The sequence below is a fragment of the Taudactylus pleione genome, unplaced genomic scaffold (assembly GCF_031769625.1).
Source record: "Taudactylus pleione unplaced genomic scaffold, aTauple2 ptg000019l, whole genome shotgun sequence".
In the NCBI taxonomy this organism is placed as follows: domain Eukaryota; kingdom Metazoa; phylum Chordata; class Amphibia; order Anura; family Myobatrachidae; genus Taudactylus; species Taudactylus pleione.
The window spans coordinates 15,547,870-15,563,516 of NW_028284421.1; positions in this window are offsets into that span (position 1 = coordinate 15,547,870).

A 15,647-nucleotide genomic window follows, 5' to 3' on the forward strand; every position below is an offset into this window, starting at 1 on the left:
GGTGGCACAGGTTTGCTTTGAATCATGTCATCATGGCTCCGCCTCCCCCTCCACAATGCCGGTAATCTTACCATTGCATAGCGGGGAAGAGGGGCTACAATGATGCAATCAGTCACACCCCCTGACCTGCATACATCCAGCGAGCCCCGTCCATCGCTGACCCCATACTCACCCACTTTCTTCTGAGTCCCACCCCTCGCAGTGCTGACCTGGCTGTTTCATCTCGAAGGAGATAACAAAATGGTTGGCAACTTTGACTACTATACTGTTGGTAATTTAGTCCTAGAGGGATTGCATTGTGTTGTCTAGAGTCAAGAGATCGATTGGAGTGAATTGTGTATCGGTCGCTGCAAGGATTCTTTTGATTATTGGTACTATTTCTTAGATTTGTGTCCTGTTTGTCTACATTCTCTTTTATCTACCTTCTTTTCTACCATCTACCTTGTATATTATTGATATTGCTCAAAAGTCTATGCTCAACATTGATGTTTTATTGTAATTATCTATGCCAGAAATTCCTATTTATGCTTTCTTGACCGATTTTTCTCATTTGATAGTGATTTCTGATATTGCCATAAATTGATCTTTGTTGGTCTTTACACGTCCTTTTAATTTTTTACTTTTCTATGTTCTATCTATTGCTGAGATTATTATATTTCAAATTATTACTGTTCTGTTTCAATTTTAATTGATTGTGCATTGTTCCAAGTCTATATTTCTACAAATGTTGCTGCTAATCCCTGTTATCTTTTTGAAAGTCTAAAGGTTGCAACCGATCTTTCTATTTTTAAGATAAATATATATACTGTTGTGGTTTTGGAAACAAACATTGGGCCTGATGCAGAGTGGTATGCTGTTCTCATAGTTATTGCGTCTTTGGATGCAGCAACAATTTGAAAATATTCTAATGCTGTAGAAGGTGTCTGAGGACTAAAGACGTCGTTGAGGAGAAAAAGGGAGGACTTTGGAAATCGCACAGGACTAATATACAGTGTATGCTACCACACTGAGATCAAGAAATCACAGTCGGTAACTGTTCCAAAATTTTAGAACCAACTATATCAATAATGTACGCACCAATTGTGGGTCAGTATTTAATGTTGGTGGTGCTCCCCAGAGTCAATACAAATTGTAAATAAGCAAAAAGAGAGAAAAGAAGACTCTTGGGTGGGGGCACAACTAAGTAATATTGAATAAAATTAAAAATTAACTTTTAATTAATTACTTATTAAGATACAAGATAATACAGATACAAAAAAACACACAATACACATTTAACACAAATCACATGTGTCAAACAATCATTGATCTGGGATCTAAGCCCAATTGTGATACTATAAATACCCAGAGTAAATCTATTAATGCGAAATAAAAAGGAAGAATTTTCAATTATTATATTAGCCTGATTGGCATGATACTACTACACACAGCTCCGTAATTCAATAGCAGTGATCTCTACATTGCCTCAAAGCCACTCAGTTGATTTTTAACATGTGGGGAATATTTCTCCATAATCAATAGATAAGTAGATGTACCAGAATATCACTTTCACACAAACTTCATCACCTCAATAATGGTACATGTATAGAGTCTATATATTATGTTCTGTACAAATATCAAAACAGCAGATACGTGTATTATATATATATATATATATATATATATATATGCATTATAGAATCATGCATATGCCAAAAATAAATAGCGGTGAACTGTGCATAATCCCAAGTCATTCAATATGTAATTACACGCACATATTCTCTGCAATTGTGAAAAATTAAACACCTTACTTCACACATAAGTTGTAGTGATCTCACCCGTAATTATCGATCATCTCAATACATAATTGTCAACATATTTGTACAATGTAAGACTGAATGTTATATGATAATAAAGACAGTACAGTTACTAATGACCCAAATAATAGTCACAAACAACTGCATATGTGTGAGAGACACAATTCCATACGATCAAATTGTTGACCACATTGTAGAGATCATTGTGTCAGTGTTTAAAGTATAAATACCTTATATGAGTAACACAGCAGGCTCTAATGTATCACTCAAGGTTTGATATTCATAACAATCTCTTAGCTCAAATCTGCATATTACCTCATGTGAGCTATAAAATGTACATATACTTAATAGTTCTTATATCACATGCACTTTGTACCCAGTATATCATACATAATAGCAAATGTTATGTCCTTCGGACATTGCCTTTGTAAGAATATAATACAGAGATCTCAAATGGCAACACCATTGCACGTTCCGCACAGACAGCATGCGACAGTGTAACAATCTTGTTATAAGATACTTAGCTGTATCTGTGTAATACTGGTCACCCGGCACATGTATAGCTGTTCATTCTCTGTGGCTGCTTGATGCCAGAGTCCGTGTGTGTGCACAGGGACGTCCCCTGACAGCATCGCATATCTGAGTGCTGCGTCTGAAGATGCAGCATTGGATCACCATCATGACCATCGATTATGGTGGTTGCAGCCAGCGACCATCTAAACTTACTCAGACTGGCTGCCTAAACTGCACAGCCGGGGCCAGAAAATCTGCATCGGAAGACCCCTACCCTGGCCTCAGCACTCCAAAAAATGGGAGGGGTACTGCAAGCATACTCGCAGATAGAGACCTGCACATATGCAGATCTCTAACAATCGGACTTGTACACAAACCCTCAGTTTTGTAGAAATTAGAGATGTGCGGTTCTCCAGAAATACGAATCCACACGAATTTCGTGAATCCGGGTAAATCTGAGTCGTGGTTCTGATCTCCTGAGGAGATCCGTGCAAATCCAGTCGTGGTTATGATCTTTCTGTGGTTCGAAATTCAGATTTTAAATCCGAATTTCGGGTTTTAGATTGCATAAATTACACGATTTTAGCTGTTTTTAAAACTTTTTATCGATTTATTTATTTTTTTTAAATTCAGATCCAAATCCAAAACCAAAACACTTGAGGGTGGTTTTAAAAAATCAAATTCAGATCCAAAACCTTGAAGGAGATACAGATTCAAAACCAAAACCAAAAAACGGGAGTCGGCGCACATCCCTAGTAGAAATGATATAGAAGTAGAATATCACTTCAATTTATTACGTACCAATTGCCAGTGATTTTTGGTGGTACCATGGTAAATCCCAACTGGAATATAAAGAAGTAATACACCATTAGTGTTTTATGTGTTTTTAAGCACATCTTACACTTTTATCATATCTTACTAAAAATATGTATTGCACGCAATATACAGTAGAATGCACCTTAAGATACTTGCGATTCTGCATATTGCGCAAATTGTGTATTTTTCTTCTATCGAGTGGCAAATATTACCTGGGGACTTTAGGACTGCAGCCCCCCTCTAACTCATAGAGGTGTATATTTAACCACTTCACTGCTGAGCATATTCTCAGTACTGTGCTGAGACCATTTTTTAACGCTGCATTCGGTACATTACATAGAAACATATGTTTCTATTAGAGATGTGCGGGTCCGGAATTCTGAAATCTGAACACACCCGATTTTAGGGGTCCCGAGTAGAACGGGGTCATGGTTCGGATTCACTTTTGTGGCCCAGTTCGAACCTAGGACCTCATTCAGAGCCGGACGCTATTTGCGCTCGCTCGTTCAGAAAAAAGGGGTGGCTATTGAAATGAACCGTTCACTCTTTGCGGTCTGTTCACGCCTCTAGGTCTGAACGAGCGATCCAAACATGCGGTCGTTTTTTGGAAAACTACGCCCCCTGGCCGCTCGCATCATACGTCATGTCCGCTATTTATTAGATTAATCGAGTACATCGACCAGCATATGAACTGCTCGCTATTCTTGTGGTTGGTTTTTCCTACCGCAATCTTGCGAGCAGTTCTGACTATAAAATAACCCAGTGACGTGGTCAATGACACTGCTGTATTAATTATGCACACCCATAAAACCCCCGTTTTGACCTTTAAGCACGCCTGCGTTCGGATCTCCACTCCCCGTTTTCAAGCACCTTCCCCTGTTACCACCCACATACGCCTCCTCCTGTCACTCAAAATAGCAGGCATTCGCTATTTAGCGAACAAACGATTTTCGGCCGCACTGACTGGTTGGCGCATGCGTATTACGATCCGTACGCATGCGCAGTTGTTCAAACATCTCTCGGAGCGAACGAGCGGCCGCTTACGAGCGGCTCTGAATCAGGCCCTTAGTCCCGGTTCGGATCTGTTGCCGGTTTGAAACTAGGATTTAAAAAACGAACTCTGGTTTTGGATTCAGACATTTTAGCTGTTTTTTTTATCCAAAACCAAAACACTTGAGGGTGGTTTTGCAAAACCAAAACCTGGGTGTCTATTGTAACATTTCAATTGTTGCTCTGATCAGATGGCCATTAGTATATTACACTTCCAAAAGGACAGGATTTAGGGCCTGATTCAGAGCCGGACGCTCTGACAGAGCGCTTGTTCTAAATCAGAGCCGGCCTTCTGTTTTTTTAAAGCAGCCTCCTGGCTGCTCGCATGGCTGTGGGTGACCACCCACAGCTATAGCGAGCGGCCAGGAAGATGGTTGTGATAGTCAAGACGATCGCGACCATCGGGCTTGCAACGAGACCCTTGTGGTAGGGTCTCGTTGCCGCAAGCCCTAGAGTGCTTTCGGCTCTAACAGAGCCGAAAGCACTCCCACTGACATCACTTGTGATGTTAGTGGGGCCGGCCCCAGACGGTCGGCGTTCCCATGCGAGCACCTCCGTCTGGGCAGCCACGGCCCCGGCCCGCCCACCAAAGGGGGCGTGCTGTCACTTAACATCAACAGCTCGCCCCCTTTGGTACGAGACCCTGAGCGACGGTTTGCCCGTCGCTATCCGGGTCTCGCCATTGCGCACGACGAAGTCGGCTCCATCGTGAGCATGCGCACTAGGCCACTATCGACCCGCTTGCGAGCGCAAATCGCTCGCGAGCGGGTCTGAATCAGGCCCTTAGTCATGTAATGCGACAACAAATGTGACTTGTGCAGCTAATGGGCTTCTTATCAGAGCAACAATTGAATTGCACCAATAGACGCCCATTAGTTAGACGCCCAGCGCTAACAATTGAATTCCCCCTTTGACCACAGACTCCATTCTCATCTAGATAAGCACATTTATCTTTATATAAATATATGTTGTTCTAACCTAGCAATTTATTCATTGTAGCCCACAGATGTGTCCTCATACACCTAGGCGGTAAACGTACTAAGAATTGAGATTGGTCGAGATGATAATCTTAGGAGAGTTTAGGAATGGTATTGAACTCGCAAATTTACTAAAGGCAAAGTCGGGTGAGTTAGAGATTTTTCTTTTCTCACTTTTAAAACTCGGGTGAGATAGCAAACTCGAATCAACTCACCATTGGGACAACTCAAAAGTACTTTTCACCTAAAGGATACATCTCTCAAATTTACCAAGAATCGGGATAACAAGCTCGGGTGAGATGACAGCAAACTCTCTGCCAAACTGACTTTTCAAACTCTCCACCTCCTGAGCTGTGAGTTTTGCAGAAACATACACAAATCATTGTGATTTGTGTATGTTTCTGCCTGTAAATAGTTAGAATAGGGTTACATTTTTAAAAAAAAATTTCATAGGGTCCCCCCCAAAAGCATTACCAGCCCCAGACTTGTTAGCCAGTCCTGGTTCAGTAAATCACGGGAAACAAAACGAGAAGGGTTCCACTGTAATTTAAGAACCAGCACCAGGCTGAAGAGCCAGTGCTGATTTTAAATATAAGGGGAAAAAAATTGCGTAGGGGTCCCCCTATATTTAAAACCAGCACCGGACCAAAACGACCAGGGTGTTACGCCACAGCCAGGAGACCCTATTACCGGGTCTCCAGGGCCAAAGCATTAACACCCCAAGCTGGTCAAGCCATGCCAGCGATCTCAGGGGAGGTTGGGACCCCCACAAGCAAGGGTCCCCCCTCTCATGAAATCCCAGGCTTGGTCTGAAGCCCGGGGCTCTTCCCCGCACCCCTGGGCTGTGGGTACGGTGTAATAAAGTGTAAAAGAGAAGTAAGCTATTGTATTTTACAGTGGAACTACAGGTGCAAGCATGCCTGCTTTTTGGCACTTGTGGAACTACAAGTGCCAGCAGGCGGCCGGCACCCTGACCTCCACTGTAAAATAAATAGCTAAATAAAGACACAACACACACACCATAGATAGCATAAATTTATTTCACATATACCTCAATCACACATACTTACCTGTACCAGTCGGTCGGTCCACTTGTCCAATGTAGAGATCCGTGTGGAATGACTTGCAAAAAAGATCCTATACTCACCTCCATCCTGGCGCAGCTCTACGTAGCATCCACGATCTTGTCAGAACAACAAACCGACTTACCCGAACCAAGCCAAATATGTGTAAGTATATGCTGTTACATATACTTGCACCTTGCGAAATGACAGATGAGCAAAACCATCTGTTATTTCTGACGGGCCGCTAGCCAATCAGCGGCCGCTTATTGGCTGGTTCCACGTGCGTAGTTAATTTGAGAGATGAAAAACGGGAAAATGACTCGAGATTCGGCGATTCAAAACGAGATTAAAAAACAATCAACTCGACCAATCTCGATTCTTAGTAAGTTTACCCCCTAGCGTCAATACGCCATACAGCTGAGCCGCACCAAGCAGTGTAGTTGACTTGTATTTGTTTTTACATTTTGCATCACAGATGCAACGAGACACCATTCAAAGTGTATGACACTTGGCTGCGAATTTAACTGTGCTGGAATTAGGGATCTTTTTACTAAACTGTGTTAAGAGATAAAGTGAACAGTGAGAAGGTACCAGCCAATCAGCTCCTAACTGCCATGTTAGAGGCTGTGTTTGAAAATGGAAGGTGGGAGATGATTGGCTGGTACCTTATCACTGTTCACTTTATCTCCTAACACAGCTTAGTAAATAGACCCCATAGTTTTAAACATGTATGATGTTGTTGATGAAGCGCAACGGAACTTGGTGTGAGAAAAAGTTGCAGCCGCAGCATCGCTGCACTTCGCACACAGATTCAGCCTCATTCGCACACAGATGTACAGATGTCACACATCAAATTGATCAGTGCAATCTAGCAAAGCAGTATTGTCATTTCTATTTGTATCATTTATACCACAAAAGAAGCACACTTTGAGTGAAAAAGATGCTTGGCACACCCAAGTAGCTCGGTACCTGGCGTGTCTAGAGGGACTGTTTGATGCACCTGAAGTCGCAGTGTATGAGGACAAATCTGTAAACATATTACACTATAGACCTGATTCTGAGTTGGACGCGGCTCCTTTCAAGGCCGCAAATAGCGAATTTTAGCATATTTAGTCGGACAGATCATGGCCGAATTTCTCTTTCCGTGGAATTAATTTTATCTGGGCAGCAACTGAGTGGCAGAGCTGGGTTCACATGCAAGAGATCTGTCTTGTAAGGGTGTCATGGGTGTGTAGTGGGAGTGTTGTGGGCATGTAGCTAGATTTCTGTGCTATTCTGAGTCACAGCAGTGGGGACACTGGGCCTGACGCAGCTGCGTCTTTGGATGCAGCTGTTGTGCGAGAATATGTAAAAACAGCAGGAGGTGTCTGAAGTAGAAAGATGCCCACTGCAGGCTTTTGTGATCCGCTGGTGCATCCAAAGATGCAGCATCAAATCATCTGCGTGAACATCTGCCTTCTGAGTAACGCTCAGATTACCAAAGTTCACCAAATATTGGAGATATATGTAAACTAGGGATGTGCGCCGGACCATTTTTGCCGGATTTGGATTTGGATTTGGTTCTAATTCGTCGTCCGGCTTTGGATTTGGATTTGGATTTGCCAAACTGCGGTGACTGGCTTTGGATTTGGATTTGGATTTGGATTTTTTTACAAAAATTGACAAAAAAAGCTAAAATCACATAAATTGGTCTTTTTTTTCTTCCTAGAGTATTATTAACCTCAATAACATTAATTTCCAGTCAATTTAGACCATATCATTGGCCAAAGGTTGCAGTGAGCTGACTGGTTACTAAGCGACAAAGCAGCGGCACAACGACACAGACACCACAGTATAAAGCACATCTATGACACATTGCCACACAGCAGTGGCAGAAATGAAAAGTAGTGCACCCACCCAGTGGGGTACGGCCAGCAGAGTCACAGTACTTGTTTACAAAGTGGGCTACGGCCCTAGGAGTCACAGTGCACAATCTTATTAGCATTACACCGCACATAGGGCCTGATTCACATTACACCATAAAGTAGTGTCTCTTATTTATGTTACGACACACAGTAGTGCCCCTTTTACACAATGCCCACAGTAGTGACCCTTTTACACAATGCCCACAGTAGCGGTGTCCCTTACACAATGTCCCCCAGCAGTGGTGCCCCCTATGCAGTCCCCTTAGTAGTACGGTCCACTATGCAGTGCCCCCAGTTGAATGCTCCCCAGTAGTATGCCCCCCATTAGCAGGCCCCCCCAGTAGTATGTCCCCCATTAGCAGGCCCCCCCAGTAGTATGCCCCCCATTAGCATGCCACCCAGTAGTATGCCCCCCCAGTAGTATGGCTCCCCCAGTAGTAGGCTGCCCCAGTAGCAGGCCCCCCCAGTAGTAGGCTGCTCCAGTAGTAGCCCCCCCTGTAGTATGGGCCCCCCCTGTAGTATGGCCCCCCTGTAGTAGGCCCCCCCAGTAGTATGGCCCCCCCCAGTAGCAGGCCCCTCAGTAGTATGGCCCCCCCAGTAGCAGACCCCCCCCAGTAGTATAGCCCCCCCCAGTAGCAGGCCCCTCTGTAGTATGGCCCCCCCAGTAGTATAGCCCTGCCCAGTAGCAGACCCCCCCCAGTAGTGCAGACCCCCCCAGTAGTATAGCCCCCCCCAGTAGCAGGCCCCTCTGTAGTATGGCCCCCCAATAGTGCAGATCCCCCCCAGTAGTATGGCCCCCCCAGTAGCAGACCCCCCCCCAGTAGTATAGCCCCCCCCAGTAGCAGGCCCCTCTGTAGTATGGCCCCCCCAGTAAAATTGCCTCACCCAGTAGCAGACCCCCCCCAGTAGTATAGCCCCCCCAGTAGCAGGCCCCTCTGTAGTATGGCCCCCCCAGTAGTATAGCCCCCCCCAGTAGCAGACCCCCCCAGTAGTGCAGACCCCCCCCCAGTAGCGCCCCCGGACCTTTGACAAGTAAAAAAATAAAAAAAATAAAACTTACCTGTATCCCCGCTCCCGCGCCGTCCGCTCTGTCACACGCTGAGGAGGGAGCCGGAAGACGGAGCTCATGTGTGAGCTCCAGCCGGCTCCCTCCGTGCAGCAGCCAATGAGAGTCTGTGTGACTCTCATTGGCTGCTGTAACAAACACACAGCTGCCGCTGGCGGCTGTGTGTCTGTGTCTGTGTAGGGCAGAGCGCTATCACTGCGCTCTGCCCTACACGCGAGGAGACCTGATGTCGGATTCTCTAGTGAGAATCCGACATCAGGCGGCCGCCGTTCGGCCCCGAACGGGGATCCGAGTCAGGCGGTGAACACCCGAACAGGGTTCGGGTGGACTCGGATCCCCAATGTTCGGAGCGGTTCGGATTCCACAGAATCCGAACCGCTCATCTCTAATGTAAACCATTGGGTTTGTGTACAACTCTGAATCGGGCTCGTTGTTTTTGATGAATCTCTTGCACCCAGCATTGGGCAGGTGCAAGTGCTAAAACTAAGAATAACATTTGCGGCTGGTGATGGATAAACAGTGGGCGGTGCTGCTTCCTGCCTGAGATCATATCGCATTATCCTTACATACAGATCCTCACATTATCCTTACGTACAGATCCTGGCATCATCCCTATGTACAGATCTTGGCATCATCCCTACGTACTGATCCTGGTATTATCCCTGTGTACAGATCCTCACATTATCCCTGTGCACAGATACTGGCATCATCCCTATGCACAGATACTCGCATCATCCCTATGCACAGTACAGATCCTCACTTTTTCCCTACGTACAGATCCTTGCATCATCCCTACATACAGATCCTCACATTATCCCTACGTACAGATCCTGGCATTATCCCTGTGTACAGATACTCGCATCATCCCTATGCACAGTACAGATCCTCACTTTTTCCCTACGTACAGATTCTCAATTTTTGCCTACGTACAGATCCTTGCATCATCCCTACATACAGATCCTCACATTATCCCTACGTACAGATTCTGGCATTATCCCTACATACAAACCCCTCGAATTATCCCTACATACAGATATGGCATCATCCCTACGTACAGATCCTGGGATTATCCCTGCATACAGATCCTCACATTATTCTTATGTACAGATACTCGCATCATCCCTATGCACAGTAGATCCTCACTTTTTCCCTACGTACAGATCCTCAATTTTTCCCTACGTACAGATCCTTGCATCATCCCTACATACAGATCCTCACATTGGGCCTCATTCAGAGGCGGTCGGAGGATGCAAGCAGTCGCTCAGAAACTGGGCGGCCGCTTGCATCCTGACCGCCCGCCTCTGTTTCGGTCGTTAGGCTGTGGGTTAACACCCACAGCTCTAACGACCGCTAGGGTGATGGTCGCGATGGTCATTGTCCATCGCGACCATCGGGGCTTACGACGAGACCCTAGGGTAGGGTCTCACTTGTCGTAAGCCCCGGAGAGCTTCTGGCTCTGTCAGAGCCGGAAGCTCTCCACTGACATCACTAGTGATGTCATTGGGGCCTCCCCCAAATGGCAGGCGTTCCCATGGGAACGCCTCCGTTTGGGCTACCACCCCCCCGGCCCGCCTTCCAAACGGGGTGAGCTGTCAATCAACATCGACAGCTCGCCCCCTTTGGAAAGAGACCCACTACGACCAGCGCTGTCGGTCGTAGCGGGTCTCACGCATGCGCACGAAGGAGCCGGCTCCCTCGTGCGCATGCGAACTAGACAAACATCGAGGCGGCCGTGCGGTCATAGACCATACGGCCGCCTCTGAATGAAGGCCATTATCCCTACGTACAGATTCTAGCATTATCCCTACATACAAACCCCTCGAATTATCCCTACATACAGATATGGCATCATCCCTACGTACAGATCCTGGGATTATCCCTCCATACAGATCCTCACATTATTCTTATGTACAGATCCTTGCATTATTCCTTCATACAGATCCTCGCATCATCACTACATACAGATCCTCACATTATCCCTACGTACAGATCTTGGCAATATCCCTACATACAGACCCCTTGAATTATCCACATGTACAGATCCTCGCATTATCCCTACATACAGAGCCTCGCATTATTCCTATGTACAGATCCTCACATAATCCCTATGTACATATCCTCGCATTATTCCTATGTACAGATCCTCACATAATCCCTATGTACATATCCTCGCATTATTCCTATGTACAGATCCTCAAATCATCCCTATGTACAGATCGTTGCATTATCCCTAAATACAGATCCTTGCATTATCCCTAAGTACAGATACTCGCATCATCCCTATGTACAGATCCTTGCATTATCAGTAAGTACAGATCCTCGCATCATCCCTACATACAGATCCTCGCATTATCCCTAAGTACAGATCCTCGCATCATCCCTACATACAGATCCTCGCATTATCCCTACGTACAGATCCTCGCATTATCCCTACGTACAGATCCTCGCATTATCCCTACGTACAGATCCTCGCATCATCCCTACATACAGATCCTCGCATTATCCCTACGTACAGATCCTTGCATTATCCCTATGTACAGATCCTCGCAATCTACTAACATACAGATCCTTGTATTATCCATGTGTACAGATCCTGGCATTATCCCTGCACACATCCTCACATTATCCCTACGTACAGATCCTCGCATTATCCCTGCACACATCCTCACATTTTCCCAACGTACAGATCCTCGCATTATCCCTGCACACATCCTCACATTATCCCTACGTCCAAATCCTCGCATTATCCCTGCACACATCCTCACATTTTCCCAACGTACAGATCCTCGCATTATCCCTGCACACATCCTCACATTATCCCTACGTACAGATCCTTGCATTATCCCTGCACACATCCTCACATTATCCCAACGTACAGATCCTCGCATTATCCCTGCACACATCCTCATATCCCTACGTGCAGATCCTGGCATTATCCCTGCACACATCCTCACATTATCCCAACATACAGATCCTCGCATTATCCCTGCACACATCCTCACATTATCCCTATGTACATATCCTCGCATTATTCCTATGTACAGATCCTCAAATCATCCCTATGTACAGATCGTTGCATTATCCCTAAATACAGATCCTTGCATTATCCCTAAGTACAGATACTCGCATCATCCCTATGTACAGATCCTTGCATTATCAGTAAGTACAGATCCTCGCATCATCCCTACATACAGATCCTCGCATTATCCCTAAGTACAGATCCTCGCATCATCCCTACATACAGATCCTCGCATTATCCCTACGTACAGATCCTCGCATTATCCCTACGTACAGATCCTCGCATTATCCCTACGTACAGATCCTCGCATTATCCCTACGTACAGATCCTCGCATCATCCCTACATACAGATCCTCGCATTATCCCTACGTACAGATCCTTGCATTATCGCTATGTACAGATCCTCGCAATCTACTAACATACAGATCCTTGCATTATATATATGTACAGATCCTTGTATTATCCATGTGTACAGATCCTGGCATTATCCCTGCACACATCCTCACATTATCCCTACGTACAGATCCTCGCATTATCCCTGCACACATCCTCACATTTTCCCAACGTACAGATCCTCGCATTATCCCTGCACACATCCTCACATTATCCCTACGTACAAATCCTCGCATTATCCCTGCACACATCCTCACATTTTCCCAACGTACAGATCCTCGCATTATCCCTGCACACATCCTCACATTATCCCTACGTACAGATCCTTGCATTATCCCTGCACACATCCTCACATTATCCCAACGTACAGATCCTCGCATTATCCCTGCACACATCCTCACATTATCCCTACATACAGATCCTTGCATTATCCCTGCACACATCCTCACATTATCCCTACGTACAGATCCTCGCATTATCCCTGCACGCATCCTCATATCCCTACGTGCAGATCCTGGCATTATCCCTGCACACATCCTCACATTATCCCAACATACAGATCCTCGCATTATCCCTGCACACATCCTCACATTATCCCTAAGTACAGATCCTCGCATTATCCCTGCACACATCCTCACATTATCCCTACGTACAGATCCTTGCATTATCCCTGCACACATCCTCACATTATCCCTACGTACAGATCCTCGCATTATCCCTGCACACATCCTCACATTATCCCTACGTACAGATCCTCGCATTATCCCTGCACACATACTCACATTATCCCTACGTACAGATCCTTGCATTATCCCTGCACACATCCTCACATTATCCCTACGTACAGATCCTCACATTATCCCTGCACACATCCTCACATTATCCCTACATACAGATCCTCACATTATCCCTGCACACATCCTCACATTATCCCTAAGTACAGATCCTCGCATTATCCCTGCACACATCCTCACATTATCCCTACGTACAGATCCTCGCATTATCCCTGCACACATCCTCACATTATCCCTACGTACAGATCCTCGCATTATCCCTGCACACATCCTCACATTATCCCTACGTACAGATCCTCGCATTATCCCTGTACACATCCTCACATTATCTCAACGTACAGATCCTTGCATTATCCATGCACACATCCTCACATTATCCCTAAGTACAGATCCTCGCATTATCCCTGCACACATCCTCACATTATCCCTACGTACAGATCCTCGCATTATCCCTGCACACATCCTCACATTATCCCAACGTACAGATCCTTGCATTATCCCTGCACGCATCCTCATATCCCTACGTACAGATCCTGGCATTATCCGTGCCTACAGATCCTCGCATTATCCCTGCACACATCCTCACATTTTCCCAACGTACAGATCCTTGCATTATCCCTGCACACATCCTCACATTATCCCAACGTACAGATCCTCGCATTATCCCTGCACACATCCTCACATTTTCCCTACGTACAGATCCTCACATTATCCCTGCACACATCCTCACATTATCCCTACATACAGATCCTCACATTATCCCTGCACACATCCTCACATTATCCCTAAGTACAGATCCTCGCATTATCCCTGCACACATCCTCACATTATCCCTACGTACAGATCCTCGCATTATCCCTGCACACATCCTCACATTATCCCTACGTACAGATCCTCGCATTATCCCTGCACACATCCTCACATTATCCCTACGTACAGATCCTCGCATTATCCCTGTACACATCCTCACATTATCTCAACGTACAGATCCTTGCATTATCCATGCACACATCCTCACATTATCCCTAAGTACAGATCCTCGCATTATCCCTGCACACATCCTCACATTATCCCTACGTACAGATCCTCGCATTATCCCTGCACACATCCTCACATTATCCCAACGTACAGATCCTTGCATTATCCCTGCACGCATCCTCATATCCCTACGTACAGATCCTGGCATTATCCGTGCCTACAGATCCTCGCATTATCCCTGCACACATCCTCACATTTTCCCAACGTACAGATCCTTGCATTATCCCTGCACACATCCTCACATTATCCCAACGTACAGATCCTCGCATTATCCCTGCACACATCCTCACATTATCCCTACGTACAGATCCTCGAATTATCCCTGCACACATCCTCACATTATCCCTACGTACAGATCCTCGCATTATCCCTGCACACATCCTCACATTATCCCTACGTACAGATCCTCGCATTATCCCTGCACACATCCTCACATTATCCCTACGTACAGATCCTCGCATTATCCCTGCACGCATCCTCATATCCCTACGTGCAGATCCTGGCATTATCCCTGCACACATCCTCACATTATCCCAACATACAGATCCTCGCATTATCCCTGCACACATCCTCACATTATCCCTAAGTACAGATCCTCGCATTATCCCTGCACACATCCTCACATTATCCCTACGTACAGATCCTTGCATTATCCCTGCACACATCCTCACATTATCCCTACGTACAGATCCTCGCATTATCCCTGCACACATCCTCACATTATCCCTACGTACAGATCCTCGCATTATCCCTGCACACATACTCACATTATCCCTACGTACAGATCCTTGCATTATCCCTGCAGACATCCTCACATTATCCCTACGTACAGATCCTCACATTATCCCTGCACACTTCCTCACATTATCCCTACATACAGATCCTCACATTATCCCTGCACACATCCTCACATTATCCCTACGTACAAATCCTCGCATTATGCCTGCACACATCCTCACATTATCTCAACGTACAGATCCTTGCATTCTCCCTGCACACATCCTCACATTATCCCTAAGTACAGATCCTCGCATTATCCCTGCACACATCCTCACATTATCCCTACGTACAGATCCTCGCATTATCCCTGCACACATCCTCACATTATCCCTACGTACAGATCCTCGCATTATCCCTGCACACATCCTCACATTATCCCTACGTACAGATCCTCGCATTATCCCTGTACACATCCTCACATTATCTCAACGTACAGA